General features: G+C 41.7%; 1 long non-coding RNA gene across 1 annotated transcript in view; it reads right to left on the reverse strand.

The window, feature by feature from the left end:
* Positions 1 to 10,776, reverse strand: part of LOC116509403 — a 32,182-nt gene that overhangs the window by 20,915 nt on the left and 491 nt on the right. Inside the window, exon 2 of the long non-coding RNA XR_004255507.1 lies at positions 10,554 to 10,766. This is a non-coding gene — a long non-coding RNA (uncharacterized LOC116509403). The remainder of the gene's footprint in view (positions 1 to 10,553; positions 10,767 to 10,776) is intronic.

Here is a 10,776-nt window from a genome sequence, read left to right on the forward strand (position 1 = left end):
GCTCCATACATTGTGATGAGCTTCCAGGCCTTTATATTGGCAATCTCCATATCCTTCTTCGGCTAGCTCACTATTCCAGCAAAGTATCTAATGACTAGCAGGGCAAACAAGTTGATGGCATAGATCCTGTTCTTCTCATTGAGCTGCCTCTTCAGAATGTGTCTATCTTTGGATAGTACTTGGATGTTGCTATTGTCCTTATCTCCTCAATGTAATTTCTATGTGTGCATGGGATACTAAGATATTTAACTACTATTTGGCCACACTTCTCCAATCCAAGATATCCCAATGTCCTTGCTGTAGATCTGTATCAGGTGGATCATGAGTCAATGTGTTGTTCATTCTTAGCACACAGCCCGATATCATCCATATAGAGATGGCTAGTGGCAATTCAATTCTTGAATTTGTATCCGTATACAATCTGAATAACTCTATCTACAGTATCTGTCTGCCTGCCTGCCTATCATCTACACACACACACACACACACACACACACACACACACACACACACACCCCTACCTTTGCATGCCTCTTCATGAGTAATGTTGGATAAATCACTTTTGAAATTACATTGAAGAAAGAAGACAGGAAGACTATTGAGACAGATTAAAGCAAGCCAGAGAAAGTATACACAGCATGGTATCTAGAATTCTTTCCAATACTCTTAATATTTTTAGATTTTTTGCCTTGATTACTTCAGAAATAACTCAAAGTGGCAAAATACTCCCTCCTCATCCTACTTTCCCCATAATAAAAATCCTGTAAGGTGAGTTGAGCAGAAAGTGAGAGTGATGACCCAAAGTCACCCAGCTACCTTTTATGCCTAAAGCAAGACTAAAACTCAGAATTTCTTCGTTCTAGGTCAGCACTGTAATTACTACACCAAAGCGTCTCTCAGTTTAATTCTTATTCTGCTCTGGCTGAAATACTAAGAAGGAAGAGGTTGGAAGAGCTTAGAAAGGAGGAGTCACAACTTTCTGTGTAGCTGCCCAACTGTCTCTTCCATAGGAATGAATGAGGAAAGTTCTTTGTGGAATGTTTTCCACCACAATCCCCAGCCTGATCTGGCCAATTTTTAACCATAATCTTTCTTTTCTTTTTTCAAAAATATCTTTGCACTAATCCACTAGGTTGAAAATAAAAAGTTGTGATACACCAATGCTCTTTCCAATTTCTCTTGGTGTTTTGGAATCTAATGCAGTTGGATTATAACGCTGGAGATGGTGTACTACTTATTCTTCCTAGCCTAACATACATGCATGCATGCATGCATACTATATCTATCTATCTATCTATCTATCTATCTATCTATCTATCTATCTATCTATCTATCTATCTATCTATCTATCTATCTATCTATGAAGTCTCTCTAGCTGCCCATATTTTAAGAAATGAAATTCTTCATAAGAAGAATTCTTTTAATATATCTTTGTTTGAATGTAAATGAATGAATGGAAAGCCAGGGAGGCTGCAGGGTAAGAAAAGATGATTTTAGAATGAAAGGCAGGATGGTCACATGCACCTCATAATTAAAACATGCAAATATAATCTATATGACTCATAAGACTTAAAAAAAATTCTCCATCAAATAGAGACATTGTAGAAAAACATGTAATTTCTTTTTCTTTATATCACTAACAGAGATTAATGTGGAAAAAATGCAGAGGTCCTGCTCACACAGATGTGCCTATGCAGATGTAAACAAGTATGCATAGGTAAATTAGATACACACCCAAATGCATGAAGTATGAAGATAAAATCTGTGGCCTCCTAGCGTATTTAATTATGCAGTACATCTGTTTATCCAATGTGTCCATTCATCCAAAAAGAGATAGCGAAAAATAATCTGGTATATTTAGATTTGCTGCTGCAAGTAGGTGTCTACTTGAGCTATATGAGGAGAACTAAATAAATTTAACAGCAGGCTAAGTTATTAAAAGGCAGATTAAAGTTGACTGAGCTGTGTCCTTTGGCATTGTGCCAAATTTAATTCAATTTAAAGAATAAAAAATACTTCTTTGCAATAACTAAGATCAAGCTGATTTCTTGAGGGAAATTATTTTTCTTATGACATTTCCTACTTCAAGCATATTTCAATTTAGGCTTTAATGGGAAGCAACATACACAACTTTTTCCTCACTCAATAAAGTATGTATGTGAGAGATGAGGATTGTACACAGCTGCAGACTCTAAGGCAAAATAGTGCTTTAGTGTACCCAGGTTGCATCTCCTGGCAATTTCATACAGCAACTTTCTTTTTCCCAGGGAGCACACAGCTGCCATGTACAGCTGCAGAGGGACATGGGAGATGTTCACTTTGAGAATTGCAGACTGGGATTGCCTATTGTTCTTATACCTGGAAGTATGTTTTGCCTTCAAATTCAAGGTGCTATAGAGTCCCACAATAGATCACTTTCCCAGCCAGAGCAGTAGGAAATAGCAATATATAAGAACAACAGTCTATTTTGATAATACTTAGATCTGCTCCTACTTCGTTTTATAATGAAATACCTGGAATGCAAGAGTGCTCTTGGACTTTTCGATAATCTGGACCATTAGCTCATCTTACATGAATGTTTCAGAGAAAAGATACCATCATATCATCTCTGAGTATTTCTACAGTTTTACATTATTTTTTACATTATTTGTATTAAATTTATTTAATAAAATTTATTTGCCCCCACCTCATGATTCAGCGTGACTCTGAGCCATACTTTCTAAGAATTTGGGGTGGGAGTAGACAGGAATAATTTTAAAATCAGCATCATTTCTTGGCTAGACTTTGCTTCTAGGCTGTAACAAGAAGCAAAACTACAATATACTGCTGGATTTATTTTCTCTCCCTTGCTGTACTATAGAAAAGGATACTGTAACCAAAACTGTCCCTTTGAGAAGTCACCAACTGCCAAGGACTATTATGTTGTACATTCCTCCTTTATCAATAGAAAGTGATGCTTTTGACTTCTAGAGCAAGTTCAACTCACCTGGAACTGGAGTTAACAGAGAATTACTAATTCTTATGTCCAGCAAAAAAGGTTTCATAAATTGAGTTAAAAGAAAAATAGAGTTCTTATTGGAAACAATACTCAAGATAATATTACTTTTTAAAGTCATATTTCATGGCTAAATAATAGAAACATATTTAAAAGCAACATATATGGCTAAAGATGCTTGTTACAGAAAAATCTCTATTGCTAACCTTAATGGGATGTTAAATACAAGAACTTTAGCTTGAGCACATCTGGCATTGGTCAATCTTTATTCCAGGTTCCTCTTGAATAGATTTCCCTGTGTTATGTGGTTCCCTGCACAGCTCTGTGCTTCTGACCCCCTACTTAGCAATGGTGGTCTTCCCTTGGGCCAGGTAAAGGAATCACCAGTTCAAGGCCTAAATGCCAAAGGTCAGGAGCCATGAGTCCTGATGCCACTTCACTACTTTTTCTAGGGTTGGATTTCGTTGGATCTTGTTCCTCATTTGCCTCAAGTTGTTTTCCTCCACTCACATTATCATAGGCTTTATCCTCAAATTCACTAAATTGACTCTAATAGATTCAGAATGATTTTCACTACAAAGTTACCTATTTATGACAGAAAATATAACCACTCCAGACTGCTATATATTTGAACTTAATTCCTAGTATGCAGTTCAAAGATTCAGTGGCAATAAATGGCTGGGATTTGAATATTTGAAAATCTGAATTTTAGTCTATCCCAGAATGCAATCTATATGTGTAGGGATAGAATCACTATTCTGGCTGAAAAGTAAAGGAACCTTGAAAAAAAAATGAAGCGAAAGAAACATTTAGGGGCTATTGCAGTATAAACATAATCCTAAATATAGATTCACAAATCTGTATTTAGATTCTCATAGTTGTTTTCAAAAAACACATTTCTCATGTATTGATCTACAAATATTTTGACTTTCAACTCTCACAATTCCTGAAAGCATAGCAAATACTACAATACACTATTTTGATTATTAAGAGTTGGAGGGAGATATAGCAATGAAGCAGATACAAATTCTTCTCAAAGAATCAAAGTACTCATCAATGGTTCCACATCAAGAATGAGGTACTGTGAAGTGCTGAACAAACTACCACAAAGTTCTTATCCTTGTACTCTTCAATGCTTGTACTACTTTTGTTAATTGAATTAAGAATTGGAGGGACTGATTACCAAAATAGATGTGAAGACTGAAATACAATTCAAAACCATCTTGATAGCTTGAGGAATATGACCCTTGGCTTACCTGAATGGTCGTTCTCTAGGCGCTACGGGAGTGTACAAGCATGGGTTAACTTCAGCTTGCTGCCCAAGTGACTAAGTTTAAATCTTTAGTGTAGCCACGCCGCCTGCTCCCTTTGGTGGTCAGTTTGAAAAACAAGGAGATGGAACCTAGAAGGATGTGGTAAGAAGGTGTGCTAAGTCCTCAGAAGTGGTAACTCGGGCTCCACTAGACTACCCCAGGACAGGGTTGGACACTCCCACAGCGCCTAGAGAACAACCATTCAGGTAAGCCAACGGTTATTCTCCTAGGCACTGCTTGGAGTGTCCAAGCATGATACCCAAGCTATATAGTCCCAGGGTGGGAAGAAGAAATGTCCCGTTGTTCCGGAGCTGCAAGGACCCGCTGCAAGATTCTTCTCCCAAAGGAGGCCTCAGCAACAGCGAAGGAGTTTAGTTTGTAGTTGTGAATAAATGGAGACGGCGAGGACCAAGTCGCTACCCTGCATATTTCCTCAATGAGAGCTTGCATTGTCCAAGCAGCTGAGGTCACAGCGCTCCTTGTGGAATGAGCAGTTATGTGAGGAGGAACAGGTTGGGCCCGATTCTAGTAGGCCAGCTTTATGCAGATGTGCAGCCAACGTCCTATAGTTGAGGAGGAGACCTTTCTGCCCATCGAAGCGGGCTAGAAAGATACGAAGAAAGATTCAGACCTGCGGAAGGATACTGTCCTCTTCTTGTATATACGTACTGCCCAGTGTACGTCCAGCTTGTGCCAGACACGTTCCCTGGGGTGTCTGGGATGCGGGCAAAAATCAGGGAGGATCACCTCCTGCAACCTGTGAAACAAGGTATTAATTTTTGGGAGGAAGGGTCAAGACGAAGAATGACCCTATCCGGATGCACAACACAAAGATCCTCTCTGACCGATAAGGCCGCAAGTTCACAAAGTCTCCGAGCCAAAGTGATGGCAATTAGAAAGGCAGTCTTAAATGATAAGTGTCACAAGGCGAACTGAATCAGTTCGAAAGGACCTGAGGTCAAGGTCTGCAGAACCGCCAGATCAGTGGGTATCGGTGGACCGTTAGGGGACATAGGTTGATGGCTCTTTCAGGAAGCTGCGAACCCCGGGGTGTCTGCTGAGTGGTATAGTGTTGTCTCTGGACAAGATGGTGGCCAAAGCGGCAATCTGCCTTCGCAGTGTGTTGGGGGCAAAACCTCTGTCCAATCCGTCCTGGAGAAATTCAAGGATTTGTGGGATAGGTGCTGCAGTGGCAACAATTTGGCGTGACTGACACCACGATGAAAAAGCAGTCCAGGTCGTGTCATAGATGCGCACGGTGGAAGGACGTATGGATGGTATGGATAACCTTGTCCAAAAAGTTGTCCTGCCTCAGGAGGTCCTCCTCAAGTGCCAGATGGCCAACTGGAGCCATTAAGGGTCCGGGTGAGGAACGGCCCCCTGGCTGAGGGAGATCTGCTCCTGAAGAATGTGCCAGTGTCTGGTCACTGACAGATCGACAAGGTCGGCGAACCAGGATCACATCGGCCAATGTGGTGCGACCAGCAGTACCTCCGCACCCTCCAACAGGATCATCTTGATCACCTAGGGGAGAAGGTTGAGAGGGGGGAAAGGATAAAGAAGGCTGGGAGGACAATGGCATCAAAGAGCATCCGTACCTCTTTACAGGCTGGTGTCCGTCGTTATCACAAGGCACTCTGGATCCTGAAGAGGGATCCCCTTGTCAGCATCAGTGATTACCACTACCAGATGACCCTTGGAGGTATGCTCACTACCCTTTTGGAGTTGCTGGCTTTTCATCGCTGGATCGGAAGCAGGAACCACTGAAGTTCCCGAGCTTGCAGTTGAGCTGGCCCAGAGGGAGGAAGATCCTCCTCCAGCAGGGAACAAGCTTCATCCCTGTACTCCTCCTCTAGGGATGAGGCTAGAGACCTGGGAGATGCCCTAGAGGGATTTGGAGAGAATCCAAAATCCTTCTCATCCACTACCAATGGAGCCTCCTCTGGAGGGGGATCTGAAATAGAGGGGACAGCAGGAACCTCAGCAGGTGGAGGGAGTTCCTCGTCAGGCCTTTGTGTGCCCTGAGCCCTCTGAAATTGTTTTTTCTAGGGCTCCCTGGCATCTCTCTGCCAGCCTCTCTTCAGCCTTGGACACCTTTTGTGTCCTGGGTTGTTTTCCCTTTGTAGGGCATGCTGCACTGACACCCTTGGCCACAGGATTGGGCCTGCTGCACTTACTGATGGGAGGACCTGCCTGATCTTTGGCTTTGTCCACACTCTTGCTGGCCATGCTTGAACTTCCAGCCCATTCCACTTAATGGTAGAAAGTCCCTTGGATTAGATGAGAGTAGGCCCAGTGGAGTTGGAGAACAGAGTCAATGTGCCCAGGCAGGGAATGCAGCTTACGAAATTTTGGCGCCAAATTGGAAGTCTCAGGGCACCTGCAGATCCGCACTGTTGAGAGAAAGCAGGGAATGGCCTGGAAAAGCCAAACTCCCTGCAGCCGCCAATTTGGATCTTCCTGGGGAGGGGGAGGCCTGCCTGGAGATCCAGAGCAAGGCCACTCAATTGACAGCCCTCCCAGCGGCGATCTGCAAAGGACCAGGCTGTGGCACTGAGAAAACGGTTTGATTTTTTTAAAGCACGCCTTTTTTCCTGTCTAAAATGGCCGCTGCAAGCTTGGAACAGCATCGGGGCTGCTGTCGGCAATCCGTAGAGCTCAGAAGAGTCTCCGGGGCTAAAGAAAGTCCTCCAACAGCTTTCTGGGGATCCTGCTGTTCCTACCTTGCCCCTGATCTCGCCAGCGACCACTGACAAGCCTCCCGGTGCAGCCTCAACCGCATGTGATCGTGGAAGGCTGATTAGCCCCAAGCTGCCTGATCCACGCGTGAGGGAAGTCAAGAGGCAAAGAGAAACGCTTTCCAACAAAAAAACAAAAAAACCCAAGGCTATTTAAGGCTACACAGTGAACAAAAAAATAAGAAAAGGCTACACTATTCTAATTTGGAGAGTCCAGCTTGCTGTCCAAGGACTGGATTTCCCCAATGCGTCTTTAGGGGGACTGAGGTTTTCAAACTGACCTCCAAAGGGAGCAGGAGGCGTGGCTACACTAAAGATTTAGACTCAGTTCTTGGGCAGCAAGCTGAAGTTAACCCATGCTTGGACACTCCAAGCAGCGCCTAGGAGAATAACGGGATGAAATTTAACCAAGTCAATTGAAAAATTACTTAAAAAACAAACATGAAACATACAGATATAGAATAGGGTACAGCTAGCTTGGCAATGAGGCTTACGAAAAAGATCTTGACATAGTAGATTATAAACCGAATGTAGCTCAACTGTGTGATGAGACTGTAAAAAAAGCAAATGCAATTTTGGGATCCATCTGTAGTTCTACTGTAAATCAGTGGAAGAAGTAATTCCACCTTATTCTTCATTAGTGAGATCTTACATTGAGTTTGTTTCAGTTCTGGGTACTCTGCTATTTAGAAAAACTGGAACAAGTTCAGAGAAAAGCAATGAGGATCTAGAAGATAAGTAGTAGGGAGAATAAAGGCAGTCAGCATGTTCAGGCTTGAGACCTAAATACTGAGAAGAATATGATAACACTTCAAACTGAAATATTATCACACAACACCCATTAAATGATAGAATAAACTAAGGAAGAGTTTAGCAATGGAGCCAATTATTAAAAGAGGTGGTATGTTTCCTTTTGTCAGGTATGTTCAAGTAGAGGCTTGACAGCCACAGATGTTTCAAAATTCCTGAACTGAGCAGTGTATTGGGTTTGCTGGCTAGAGAATTTTGGGAGTTGAAGTCCAGACACATTAAAGTGGCTAAAGACAAGAAACACTGGTCTAAATGTTGCTTTCCATTCTTATGCTTCGGTGAAAGAGAACTATTCAAATTCTATGCTTGATAAAATTTGAGCTTGATATAACAAGGATTATCTACTGAATCACAATATGTGTCACATTCTCGGTACTGGAGGGAGATTGTCCTCTTTTACTTTACTCCCCACCAATTCATTTTAAGCCATTCAGGAGATAGTATACAATTCCTGAAGTAAAGAGACAGTAGATTTCTATAGTTGATCCTCCAGGCACTTACCGTATTTTTCGGAGTATAAGACGCACCTTTTTTCCTCAAAAAAAAAAAAAAAGGCTGAAAATCTGGGTGCGTCTTATACACTGAATACAGAATATTTTGTCTCCTGAAGCCCCACCCCCTTCACTAAAATGGCCATCCATACTCTTATGGAGGCTTTCAGAGAGCTCCTGGGGGGGGGAGGCAGAAATGAGCAAAAAACGGGCCGGTTTTTGCCCCCCCAGCCCCCAGGAGTACTCTGCAAGGCCCCCAAGGCTATTCATGCCTTTAAAAAAAACAGGCACGTTTTCGCGAAAAACAGGCCGTTCTTGGGAGGTTTGCATAGTGCAGAAACTTTTTTTCCCCTTTCGGAAAGCTCTTTAATTAGAGTGATTGATGAGAATTACATTGATCAAGTGCTGTGCCAGCAGAAACAAAGTCTTAGGTGCTGCAGATTGTCAGCGATTTCCTTCTCCAGCACAGGGATAAATACACCTGGAAACATCTACCTACCTACCTACTCTCTCTTTCCCCACCTACCTACTGTATTTCTCTCTCTCTCTCTCACTTACCTACTGTATTTCGCTCTCTTTCTCTCCCCCTCTATCTACCAACCTACCTACTCTCTTCTGTCTCTCCCTACCTATCCTACTGTATTTTTCTCTCTATTTCTCTTTCTATCCCTCTACCTACCAACCTACCTACTCTCTCTCCCTCCCTCCCTATCTACTGTATTTCTTTCCCTCTACCTATCAACCTACCCACTTTCTCTCCCTCCCTCCCTATCTACCGCATTTCTCTCTCTATTTCTCTCTATCCCTCTACCTAGCTACACTCTCTCTCCCCTACTTACCTACTGTATTTATCTCTATTTATCTCTCTCTATTCCTTTATCCACCTACGTACCTACCTAACTACTCTCTCTCTCTCTACCTATCTATTGTAATTCTTTCTCTTTCTCTCCTTCTCTATCCCTCTACCTACCTACCTGCTTTTTAAAAAAATTGTCTCTTCAAAACTTTGGTGCATCTTATACTCCAAAAAATACGGTTTTTGGTTCCCTTTTAGAATAATCCAAACTGGCTACAATAGCCACAACTCCTGACAGAAAATTTCATAATGTAGGAGAAAAATGAATATCCTGCATGACCTCTATCATTTCATACTTTATCCTCATTTCAAGCTAAAAAGCTCATGTTACTGTAATCTATCATTGTATGTGAATTGTTCCTATACAGTGGTAATTTTGACTGGCTTTTTATACATTTTCAAGCTTTATATCATCTTATTAAGGTGTAATGCACTCCAAGATGATATTTTCATAGAACTATGTATCTCATTTCTGATCCATTATTGCTACCAAATCAGATGTTTGATACTTATATGCATATTATACATGTTTATAATTATTTGCCATTTTGAAATACATTCATCCACTTTGGAACATTTCTCAAGCTTTCTTGAGTTTACTGTTCTGACAGTTTGGTATTATCCACAAACATGACTACTTCTCTTTTCAGCCTTCATTCCAGATAATTTTAAATAAATTTGTAAATAAAATTTAAAAAGCACTAGTGATCCTTGGGGAAATGGTACTTTCACACAGTCCATTGTTCTTTCCTGGTTTTTAATTATTTCCAATGAATTAGGTCCTGTATCTTTGATTTTCTTGATGTCTAAGTAAACTTAATGGTTCACTAATGTGCTTATTGCACAAACCTCTGTAGGAAACTGTGATGAATTCACTAATTTTTCCAATCTCTTCCCCAAACAAATGTTCAGCTGCTTTATGGTTTCCTTTATATATTGCATATAAATCCAATAAACCTCAAACCTCCTTTACTGTCCCTCAATCCTTTTTAAAGAAAAAAGAAATGGGTTAAATTCCAGTCCTTAGTATGGATGCTGTTAAATAAAAACAAGTTAGCATTTTTATGAAAAGAACAGCCTTTTGGGGGCAAAGATCTCAAGACCCCCAAGGATCCTTTCATTTTTATTTTGTGTCTTAAATCGTGTCATCTTTGACATTTATTCCGTGAAAGTCGATCTGTTCAGGACCGACCTAAAAATCTGCAAATGCCGCGTCTACAAACGTGCACAGCCATTCTGATTTAATTCTGAAGACCCAGAGGCAAGGCGTTCAACAACAACTGGGACACCACTCAGATCGGCTTCTTTGACAGTCGGCTTCTTTGACAGTCGGCTTGCAGCATTACCTACCTGGTCGAAGAGCATAAAGATTGCCCCACCGCGCCCAAGCCCCGGGCCTGAGCGACGGGTATCTGCTGAAGTCGAGAGCTTGGAAGGATGGTTGTTTTTTAAATCTCCAAGAAACTCCTTTCTTCCTCTCGGGATTGGACCAGCCGCTCCGATATGCAGCCAATCAGTGAGGCTTCCCCTCCCCCCGAGAGGCGAGGCGGGAGCCGTTCCAGCCTATAACGGA

The sequence above is a fragment of the Thamnophis elegans genome, chromosome 5, assembly GCF_009769535.1.
Source record: "Thamnophis elegans isolate rThaEle1 chromosome 5, rThaEle1.pri, whole genome shotgun sequence".
NCBI lineage: Eukaryota > Metazoa > Chordata > Lepidosauria > Squamata > Colubridae > Thamnophis > Thamnophis elegans.